The sequence below is a fragment of the Hyperolius riggenbachi genome, chromosome 2, assembly GCF_040937935.1.
Source record: "Hyperolius riggenbachi isolate aHypRig1 chromosome 2, aHypRig1.pri, whole genome shotgun sequence".
Lineage (NCBI taxonomy): Eukaryota > Metazoa > Chordata > Amphibia > Anura > Hyperoliidae > Hyperolius > Hyperolius riggenbachi.
Genome location: NC_090647.1, coordinates 504,330,070 through 504,342,112, shown reverse-complemented (window position 1 = coordinate 504,342,112; position 12,043 = coordinate 504,330,070). Strand labels below are relative to the sequence as shown.

Here is a 12,043-nt window from a genome sequence, read left to right as displayed (position 1 = left end):
AATTGACAAAAAAAAATAGGAAATTGGAAAATAAGAAATTGCAATCTTGTGATTAGTCTAAAATTACCACGGTAATCCAATTTTTGCAGAAACATTCTTCATTCTCTGATTGGTCCAATGCTTCCGAGTTCTGTGATTGGGCTAAATTTATAGAGTTGCGATAAATCAGATTTCCATGAAATTCCGACTTCCGAATTCCAATCTGAAATGTCTATCTCTGTGTTATCCCAATAGCCCAAGTACTGTCCCCTTCCTGCAGGAGTAATTAATTAGCTGCTTACAGTTGTTGCTTACTTTCCACACCTGCACTAACTGACTAAGTGACTGACAAAGATGCTCTTACACTCCCAGTTTTGGCATCAGCATGGATTAAACTCTAATATAAAAGTTAAGCTACTTAAAATAACCAGTGCCTTTAATCCTAACCATATCTAATGCTGAACTGAAGGGGATACTTATTTCTCAGCAAAGGTGGCATTTCACTTTAATTGTCTGCATTTTTCACAGACTATCTGCAAATTTAGGAACCCTTGACAAGTCTGTTTGACAGCTGCGTACATTACCGAGAAGTGCTCGATTTCTAGAAGTCAGTCTCAGTCGCAGTTCAGCAGCAGCAGCAGCACAGATGCAGGACTTCACAGTACCGGAGCAGTTTGTCTTGATAAGCACACAGCATCATGTTATAATGTATGAGCTAAGAAGCACCAGTGTGAAGCTGGTAATTGTGAATGACAGGAACATTCATCAGCCCATGGTCTATTGAAGGCTGATACCGAGCTGCTCATGTGACTAAGTGGATTTGTCAGTGATCAGGTTAACTAGAGGTCAGCATGATAAGTGTTGGGTTCAGTCCAAGGAGTCGGAAACAAATGGAGGAAGGACAAATGTCCGAGAAACGAAAAGGGACAGATGCAGTAGAAGCGCGTTTGCGTGGAACGTGGTAAAGTAAAGCACTAGGAAAGAAAATATGCTCCCCGGATCCAACTCTTTATGGGAGCTTCTAGCTTACCAACAAATCATCAAGTGGACCTATCACTAAAAACTACCTTCATCCTATGAATCAATAAGTCTAATCATGATTAGCAATCAAACAGGACTACGTTGGTTTTACAAAGCATAATATGCTACCCCCCTTTAAATAAGCATTTTTTTTCTGTATTAAACATTTTTTTTAAAGTTATCAAGGTAATTTATCAAATTATTATTGTAAGTAACGATGTGTGCATGCAGATCGACCATTAATGTAACTGCGCAGAAACAGGAGATCACTCTGCAGGAAATACTGAGGACAAAACCATGGATAAAGTGAATAGGTATGTTCGAAAACATTCGCCAACAGGGCTGAATTTACCATAAGGCACTGTAGGCATTTGCCTAAAGGCGCCTGATGAAGGAAAGGAGGCTCACTCTCCTCCCCTAGTGCCTCCTCCCCTATGCAGGGTCCTGAGCAAAGAGTAAATGAGAGGTTACTCACCCAGCTCTCTGCATTCTACTGATGAGATCTCCCTTCATTCGGAGTCATCACTAGCTACTTAATACTGAGGGTACCTATGGCCACCTAGTGCTAAGGGGCATCTGTAGCTACCTATGATGGGCAGGGGAAGTAAGGGAGAAGGGACAGCCAGCATACTTGTGGTGCAGTTCAGCGGGGGTTTGTAGATTAAAGAAGGGCAAAGTCTATGGTGCCAAGACACCTGTGCCTATAGGCTCCTATGATGTAAATCTGGGCCTGTTCGCCAGTGAACGGTTCCCACAAATAACTGTCTGATGCACCCTCTTGTGCTACAGCTGTGTGTGTACTTAGCCTCTGTTCTGGTCCCAGATATTACCTTGTGTCCCATGATGTTACCCAGCATGCAAAAGACCAGTATGGAGACAGTTGGCTACAGCAGAGTTGATCGGATCAGACCTGGTATTTGAAGAGGTAAGCTACTTGCAGTACCACTTTACCCTTAGTGCCCTTTCACACTGGCGCAGTGTGGTGCAGCATTTTACCGCAGCCTACCTCTAGGGCAATGTAAGTGTAAGGGGTAGTTAACAGTGCACATATCTGTGTTACCGTACAGCTTCTGTGGCAACCTGACCGGAAATAATATAATTTTATGGCGAGGCTCGTGGTTTTAAACTGACCGCTGCAGTTTTATGTGTAGTGCATGCACGGAAGCGTATTTTAGCAATATGCTTCCAAGTATTTCACCAACAGGAAGTGAGCATAATTTCCTGCTTGGCCTACTGCCAGATGGGGATTACCGCGTACTTATGTGGTAATCCTCAAAGGCTTGTTTTGGCGGAGCGGTAAGACCCCCGGGCCATAAAGCTACTGCCAATATTCAGTGTGAAACCAACCTCACTCTTCTCTGCATGGAGAGGAGGAGGGCAAGAGTGGCTACCAGAGAGGAGTGCAAGAAGGGAGACCCTGAGGGGTAAAGGAAGGGAAAAAGGCTGGCCCCTCTTCCCTGCATGGCACCCCAATGCCTGCAGGTCTGTCCCATTGGCAGTAACATAACTGATTGGCTAATCCCAGTAAAGTAGGGGTCTCAACTTGCAGTGACAGTCAAATCCTAGGGGGGAGAGCACCAAAGGCAAAAGGTGGCAGAATATGCTGTTTTATGCTTAGATTAGGATTTGAGCACCGTAGTGAAGTTAGTGGTGGAATGTGCTAAGCTGAAGACTTAAAAGCGCTGTTGGTCAAAAAACTGTATTGTGAGGGGACTGTCCTCCTAATGCAATAGCTCGCCAGCTAATTGAAGAAAGTTGCAAAAGGCTTGATTTATCGCCTGCTGTTTACAACTTCTGCCTGGCCCTAGAGATTTTAGTGTTTTACTGTTTACTTTTAGATTTTACTAGCAAATGTAGAGTATGTTCTGGGAGAAAGACACTATCAGGTCTCATTCACACCTAAAATCGAAAACGCAAACGCAAGCGTTTTGCATTTTTGAGCGCTGCTTCCCCCCTCCCGGCGCTACACTGCACGCTGCACTTTGCCAGAGCAGTTTTGAAAATTCCTCCCTGACGCAAGTCAGGAAGTGAACTCTTCGACCCGGAAAAAAATAAATACAATGTATTTATTTTAAAAAATGCGAACGCAATCGCCGCATAAATCGGTTTTGTAAGCATTTAGCTCTCTTCCTGTACCTTCATTTATATGAAAATCACCCCAAAAATGGTACAGGCACCACTTTGATGAATGCACAGAGCACGAACCATGTTGATTCAAGATTCATTCTACAAGTGTTTTGTAGGCGATTTTAAAAATCTATTGCTCTTGAAAAAAGGCCGAATGCGCCCCTAGTGTGAACGAGCCCTCAAGGTTGCTGTGGTTGGGTATAATTAACCCTTTCCAAGGAAATTAACATTCTTGCAGTGTTAACGGCGGAAGGCAGGAAGGAAGCCCCCCCCCCCCCCCCCCCCCAAGGAAGAGGGAAGGAAGTATTCCCACTTCCGTACGTTAAAAAAGGGCGTCGGGAAAAAAGGGCGCAGGGTTTTAAACGATAAGCATGAATAACGTTTAAAAAAAATTGTGCTATATTTCGTTTAAAAATAATATTTTATAAAGTTATAAATCATTAAATAATGTGTATGAAATCGGCAATTGTAAAAACGTTAATCTTCCCTGTTTAAAAAGTGAAATGTATAATGTTTTATAAAAGATTAATAACAATTTTACTAAAACTATACCTAACCCTATTCTCACACAGAACCCTCCCTGTACCTACCCCTTACCCCTAGACCCCCCTGGTGGTGCCTAAACCTAAGACCCCCCTGGTGGTGCCTAACCCTAAGACCCTTTCGGTGGTGCCTAAACCTAAGACCTTGCTGGTGGTGCCTAAACCTAAGACCCCCCTGGTGGTGCCTAACCCTAAGACCCCTTGGTGGTGCCTAACCCTAAGACCCCCCTGTGATAAGCATTAATAACGTTTTTAAAAAAATATTGTGCTGTTTTTCGTTTAAAAATAATGTTTTTAAAAAAAATTGTACTGTTTTCCGTTTAAAAATAATGTTTAAAAAATGATAAATCATTAAATAATGTGTTATCACGAGAAGCAGTTATAAAACATTAAAAGTCTCCGGGCTCCGCTTGAAAACGTTATTTTTCTCCGGCGCCCTTTTTTCCTGTTGGGCGCCCATTAAACGATATTTATTATGGGAGTGAATGGCGGCGCCCTTTTTGTCCACCTGCCTCATGCGCCCACATTTCCTGCCTCCGTCCCACTTACCCGCTTGGTGCTGCTATAGCTGTAAGTCTGCTTTCCATGCAATATATGTCTCTGGTTGGCTAATCAAGGTGATCCAATGAAAAGTTTGGTGTTGAAATATAAACTTTTCTAAAGCTTTGAGTGACAGAGGCTGCTGCAGGACATGGTTAACCACCTCTCGCTGCTGCGTGGTAAATGAGTATTCATGTAGCACACACCCCATGCTGCAATCCCTTTCATTGATTGATCCCACAGCTATCTCTGGGGCCATGCTCACAGCCACGCCACCTGAGAAGCAATCGGGAACCAATCTGTGTGGTCTCCTATCCCGTCACCCACATGATCACCGCAATTTGGCAGTCACACTGATCAAAGATAACGTTTGTTTTGAAAACAAATTTTCCCCAGGCATTTACATTTACAGCGTGAAAGGGTTAAAGATCACAGCTTCATAGAATAAAAGAGAGAGAAAAAAAATCTCTGTTAAATAAAATCCACACACTCCCCATTCCTGCGTTCCCAAGTCATTGGACAGAAATTCAGCGGTTTATTTCCAAAGTTCACTACACCGGAGCAATTGCTGGAGGCTTAGCTTTCAAAGCCGTAAATTAACAATTCCATCCAAAGTTATAGGAGAGGGGAAAATGTGCGCCTACCGTAACCATCCACCTGTTTACAGTTCTGATCTGTTCTGATGTTATGATATGTAAACAGGGAAAATTTAGAAAAATGTTTTCATTAACTGAAAGAGGTAAAGAGTGAATTGAATGTCATTTTTCTATTGGTGTTATGAAAGTTTGTTGCTTCCTGTTTTCAAATTTAAAGAGGAACTCCAGCCTAAACAAACATACTGTCATTAAGTTACATTAGTTATGCTAATTAAAATAGGTAATATAATCTCTTACCCACCCTGTTTTAAAAGAACAGGCAAATGTTTGATTTCATGATGGCAGCCATCTATTTGGTTGAAAAGAGGTGACAGGGAGCATGAGACACAGTTCCAACTGTCCTGTGTCCTGAGCGCCTCTCCCAGTTGCTAGGCAATGTGAATAACAACATAGGAAATCCCATCATGCTCTGCACAGCATCAGGGAAAAAAAGCCCAGGCTTTTTTTCTTTGATGGGTGGAGCTTAGGTAAAAATGCAGCTAAAAATGATGCTTTGGTAAGAAAAACAAAGTTCTGATGTTGTGAAACTGTTAAAGAAACACCAAGCCTTTTCAGTTCTGCTGAGTAAATTTTTAGTCCGGACGTTCACTTTAAGGTGCAGATACACATAATTGGCTCTCAATATGTGTCACCCACCACCAGGATCAAACTTGATGTTAAAGAGGGATTGTCAGTCACAAAATACAATTCCATTTACCCACTGCTCTGTGTTCATTGTGTAGCCAGAAACCTCACCCTGCATTGCAAGCACTCCAATCTAATCAGAAATGTTTCTGCTGTAATGAATCTTATTTGTCAGCCTGGCTCTATTTGGTACATTGCCAAAGAGAAGGAAGCCTGTCATCTCCCCTCCCACATTCCTGCTCCTCGCTGATTGGCTGAGGGCAGTTCAGTGTGAAGCAGTGTGAAATCAGATCTTGCTGTGCTCACATGTTTACAAAGCAAGCTTGCTAGCAGATTTTAGGAGAGAAAAAAAAAGAGTAAGGGCTGGTGCACACCGAGCGGATTTTCCAGCGTTTCTGCAGCCGCTTGCGGCTGCGGATCCGCGTGGTCAATGTATCTCAATGGAGTGGTGCACACCAGAGCGGGAGGCGTTTTGCAGAAACGAATCCTCCCGGGGTGAGGCATTTTTTGGATTTCGGATGCGTTTCTGCCTCAATGTTAAGTATAGGAAAAACGCAAACCGCTCCTGAAAAACGCTTGTTCAGAGCAGTTTTGCCGGCGTTTTTGTTACAGAAGCTGTTCAGTAACAGCTTTACTGTAACAATATATGAAATCTACTACACCAAAACTGCTACACAAAACCGCAAAACGCTAGCTGAAACTCTACAGAAAAAGAAGAAAAAGCGTTTCAAAATCTGCTAGCATTTTGCGGATCTGCTAGCGGTTTTTGGTGTGCACCAGGCCTCAGGGAGGAAATGACATCAGAATAAGCTTCAGTCAGAGCGAATCAAAATGGAAAATGCCTACAACAGGATTCTCTTTATTTACTGTATAAAATTCACTGAAATCAAAATGTGAACAGTACAATACATATGTTATGTAAGTAGAAAAAGTATTTATCTACTTACTGTATATATGCAGGGTTGCTCATCAAGACCTCATGATCACGGCATAGCCATGATTCATGAGCATTTTTGCATCTGACATTGTGATCTGAATTTGTGATTGCCTCTCGATCACGGATTCAGTTCCGAATGCACTCGTGATCGTGGTCCAAATCCAGGTCGTGATCACGGATTTAGCCGTGATCATGACCGTGATTAAACCGCCAAATCCCGCTAACTTTAACGGTTAATATTAAAGCCCCCTTACATGCCAGAAACACCAAAGTTGCAGGTTATGTTAAGAAGAAAAGTAGGAACAAGGGGATTTTTTTTTTTTTTAAAAGACCTTATACTTTTTGAGAAAATCGATTTTAAAATTGTAAAGGTAAAAAGTATACTTTTATATGTGCTAAATGACAGTTCGTTAATGAAGTAAAACTCGTGGACTTTAGCAGTTAATAGCAAAGCCCCCTTACATGGTAGAAACACCAAATTTGCAGGATATGTTAAAAACATAGTGGGGAAAAATATTCTTTTCCTATTTTCTTTTAAATTTCTTTTTTTTATGTTCAGTGTGCGAAATAAAAAAAAAATGACGTGGGGTCCCCCCTTCCTGAGCCTCTTTAACTCCTTGTCCTCCATGCAGGCTTGGATAGCCAGAATGTGGAGCCCATGCCGACTGGGGCTTCGCACCCTGAGCTATACCAGCCCACCTGGTCTATGGTATGGGGGGGCTCTGGGAGAGAGGAGCGGCCAAGCCTTCCAATCCCCCCAAGAGCCCTACTCCAATCCATGGACAAGGGGCTCTTCCCCATCTCTGGTACCCCAGGAGGAGGTGAGGGTGACGACTCCCTGGGGGGGGAATTCATGGTGGCATCTGGTGGCATAGATAGGAGTGGGTTCAAATGATTTTCAATTAGGGTATAGAGGGTGATAGTAGAATATTGGTAAAAATATTAAAATCCTACTATAGTGGATAGTAAAATATTGGTAAAATTATAGATATTGTATTCCTGCTATTTCGCGCTCCACAAATAGGATCAGGAGGGGAACAATGGACTCAATCACTGATTGTCACTTAAAGAACTGGCAGTGTATCCACATTGTCTAAAGAGTCCAGTAATTATCAGCATGGGCCACATCGGCACAGGGCGAAGCCGAAAAATAGCTCACCGTGCTCCTGCATAAATGCAATCCAAGTTGTAGCAACTCAGGGGAAAGGACATCAATCAGGCACTGGCTATTGCCGGCAGCCAAATTACTATTTTTTTTACTAATTTGTGCAGCGCCCGACGGAAACTCCGGGCACCCAAGTCAGGCATACAGCGCTGCCGTCAAAATGATCAGCACACCGCTGCACAGAAATCAGCTGCCTCTTACTCAAGTGTTTTATTAAACTACCCTTCTCCTTCCCATTTTTTGTCTTACACCTTCGGGGGCCAGTATGATAAGTGTTTCATTATCCACAATTATTTTTCATTGCCTTTCTTCACAGGTGATAAACCCTGCTTGCCAAGTTTGCATCCCTCGTTTGTGAGTACCTCTCTTTTTATTTCATTTGTGATTTACTTTCTATTAGTTTACTTTGCTACTCAGGGCCCCTGGTGCAGGGCTGGCTCTCTCATGAAGCCAGTGCTGGTCGTAATGGAAAAATCTACGCTTACGGATCATTACGCGTAATTTTACGCTATTACGCATTACGCAATTACGGTTACGGCGTAGGAAATTATCTACGGTTCATCACTGTAATTACACGTTAACTTACGCAGTTACGCGTAAGGATACCGTAATGTAGGCGCTTACGCTACGATGTTACGCGTAGTGCCGTAATACCCATTAATGCGTACTTTTTGACGCATACAGACGATATGTACGCAATAGCCATCAATGTGACAGCTATTGCGTACAAATCATTTGTATGCGTCAAAACGTACACTACATACTGAATTGGCTACTCTTAGAAAAGGGGAGTTTTTACATTAGTAATTACGTGTAAAATTACGCGTAAGCCTTCGTAAAATTACGCATACCTAGCAATTACGGTAGACAGCGTAATTACGATACCATTTTACTGCTTACGCGTAAATAATTACGCGTAAGACCGTAAGTTACGCGTAGCGCTTACGCGTAAATTTGCATTGAATTACGATGCGTAATTACGCTCATGCGTAATTTCGGCCCAGCACTGCATGAAGCAAATTGAAACATTTGCATCAGGCGTAGAGATTACAGGGGCAGCATGTTTGTACTGTGTGTTTACACACACAGCATGCAGTCAGAGTAGGAGGAGAAGCGAGAGGAAAGCGAGCAAGGTGAAGAGGTCATCATTGGGGAAAAGAAGCTTATTGTGCTGTGTGAGGAGTCTGACAGTGAGTGAGGAGCGGGGAGGCAGGAGAGCAGCAGTGTTTCATTTGACTTACACAGCAAAAGGGAGGAGGTGGGACTGCTGTCCTGACATAGGAAAAATGGAAGAGGGCTGACTAGCTAAGGGTGGGCAGTTTGTTTGTCACAGACTCGCAGCCAGCCAGTGTGCTACTGTTATTGTGTTGAGATGCAGCCAGGGGCGGACTGACAACTCACTGACAAATCAAGGGGTCCCTGGGCAGTGGGCAATAGGAGATTATGGGGCCCCATAGAGCCAAAAGCCACACCCGCTATCCTAAAGCCCCACCCACACACAGCCCCACTCACCCAAATAACCTACACTTGTTACAAAATTTCTCTTTACTATGTCCAAAATAAATGTTTACTAATTAAAATGTAGCCACTATGACCATCAAATAAATATTTGCAACAACCATATCCTCCGACACATGAAATGCAAGAACCATTAACTCCGACACATGAAATGCAAGAACCAATACCATAAACACATGAAATGCAAGAACCGTTAGATCCCACACATGAAATGCAAGAACCGTTACCTTCCGACACATGAAATGCAAGAACCGTTAGCTTCTACACATGGAATCCTTTGGGTTGTTTAGGTGCTGGGTGGGGGGAGTGTGGTTTGAGTGCTGGAAGGGTGGTTTGGGTGGGTGGGAGGGTGATTTGGGTGCTGGGTGGGTGGGAGGGTGATTTGGGGGGCTGGAAGTGTGGTTTGGGTGCTGGGAGGTAGGTTTGGGTGCTGAAAGGGTGGTTTGGGTGCTGGGAGGGAGGTTTGGGTGATGGAAGGGTGGTTTGGGTGCTTGGCTTGTCACAGATATTAAGGTGCTCCAGGGCAGGCTCCAGCAAGCAGCGGCACTGACTGCTCTCTGCCTGTTCACCGCTAGCGTCCTATCTTCCGGCCGGCGGAGCCTCCTATGACGACATAGGAGGCGGCGCCGAAACCATGGGGACAGGATGCCACAGAGAGCAGTGAGAGGGGCGGCGTTGGAGCCTGGAGCACGCAAGTACTGTGCCAACTAGCTCCACTCACAACTCTGCAGGGCAGGCGGGGGTCCCCGGTGGCACCACAGCCAGCACCCGAATCAAGCAGCATGGCACCCAAACCTCTGGATCAAAGGGAAACCGGGGCGGGCCCCCTATTGACCATGCCCGGGTGCCCGAATGGTCAGTCCGCCCCTGGCTGCAGCATGTCATGTGAAAACATTAAATGAAGCAGAGTAAGTTGTCGAGTGCTGTTCATAAAGTAGATTGAAAACAGGACACCTGAAGCAAGAGGGATGTGAAGGCTGCCATATTTATATTCTTTTAAAGCGGACCTGAACTCAGAACTTCCTCTCTGCTCTAAAAGATAAGCAACATCATAATAACCTTTACAGAATAACATTTCTTTTTTACAGCTGATACAAATCCTGCAATAAATCTGTTGTGTGTCTACTTCCTGCTCTCATGGAAGCAGACGTATTGTTAAAGTGGATCCGAGATGAACTTTTACTCATTGCATAATTGTGTTCCTTTCCTATAGTTTATAGGGCATTCCTCAAGTCAAATACTTTTTTGTTTTTGTTTTAATACTCTAATTCCCTATAAACTAAATAAGCCACGCCCACAGGTTTTCAGAGAGCCTTGGCAGTAGCAAGGGCTCATGGGAGCTCAGTCTGGGCAGGAGGAGGGGGAGGTATTACTAGCCATAGATTTCAGAGGCAGAGGGGAGGAGGGAGGAGGAAGGGGGATTAGGTTTTTTTCAGTCTGAGTGCTGATGGTGCAGATAAGGCTGCCTGTGTGTAATGTTTACAAACATCATTTTATCACAGGAAGAAATAATCATATTCCCTTAAAGCAGTATGCAGACAGATTTGCTGTTTAAACCAAACTGTACATAAGATACAGGTATATAGACAGGTTACTTGTAAGGGTACGTTCACACTGCACGCGTTTCCAGCCAGTTCTTTGGAAACGCGCGCGGGTGGCCCGACACGCACGACCTCAGACAGTGCATAGAGTGCACTGTCTGATGTTCACAGTGCATGCGTTCCGGACCTGTGCGGTCCGGGAACGCATGCTGCACGCATTTTTAGCATAAACGCGTGGCTGTCCCATTCACTTTTCAGTGATGGGATCAGCCATGCAACGCATACAAACGCGGATGGCATGCGTTCGCATGTGTTGCGTTCCGCACGCATGGCCATCCGCGTTTGTGATGTGAACGGGGCCTTATAGTTAGTTTTTCATCTCGGATCCGCTTTAAGGTAAGGAGTTCTTTTCATTTGGTTACTCTTTTGGGCATTTTCCTGTAAATAATATCCTTTGTCAACATTCCATATAAAATTTTCACATTTCAGCACTTCTTAATTCACCAATAACTTTATCAATACTTATCACACCCAAATGATCTATGTCTTGTTTCTTTTTTTCATATGTGTGATTCAGCCACTACTACTAACTGCAGCCAAAGATCAGTAGCAGTTGAAAAGGAAACCAGTAGTGCCACCTCCATATCCATGGTGCTTGTATTGTACCTGCTACTTCGAGTGATTCTACTAGCGTGCTCCATGCCTCAATGAGATGATTAAAATTATGGCTTGCATGCAAATTTAATGCAAATTTTATTCAGCTTGGAATCAGGCCTTATTGACCGCCTCCAATTACTGCTGTCCTTTTAATTTGCTAGTAACCAATCAGTTGTTTGATCGGGTCACCACTATTGATATGTGTACAAAGCATCACAGCAGGGACGTTTCTTGGGCAGTGCGGGCAGGGCGACCGCTCTGGCGCAGACCGACACTTAGAAGGGGGGTGCAGGCAGAAGGACATAACCGCTAGGGAGCTGGCGATGCTCGGTGCAGCCAAATGGAAGAAAAAAGAACATTACTAGTGAAATCACCTTCCTTGACTCCTCCTAGGCTACCTGCGTGAGATGTCAAGTCATCATCACGTCACCACCGCGTGATGACCCCTGATGTCCTGTAGCGGTACTGCAGGCTGTCAGTGCGCAGCGCCCTTGGAGGAGTCGGCTTTCTGGGATCTCTTCACCTGTTTTTTTTTCTGGTCCCTGCCACCTCCTGGATGAGTGGCTGGTCATTAGATCTACTTGTGACCTGTGGCTGTGTGACTGTCCCTAAAGAGTAAGGATTCGCAAGTCTACGGGGGGTGGGGGGCAAAGGGGCACAATTTTGACACCCTCGCCCTGAGTGCCATTTAGCCTAGAAACTGCCCTGCGATCACAGCAAGTTAAAGGAAGACTAGA

General features: G+C 44.3%; 1 long non-coding RNA gene across 1 annotated transcript; it reads left to right on the top strand.

Annotated features, from left to right (window-relative positions):
* The first annotated feature begins 1,849 nt into the window (after nt 1-1,849).
* LOC137544995 (uncharacterized) lies at nt 1,850-11,312 on the top strand. The gene is made up of 3 exons (XR_011025957.1): nt 1,850-1,924; nt 7,907-7,944; nt 11,227-11,312. It is a non-coding gene; the product is annotated as an uncharacterized lncRNA (long non-coding RNA).
* Nucleotides 11,313-12,043: the final 731 nt, after the last annotated feature.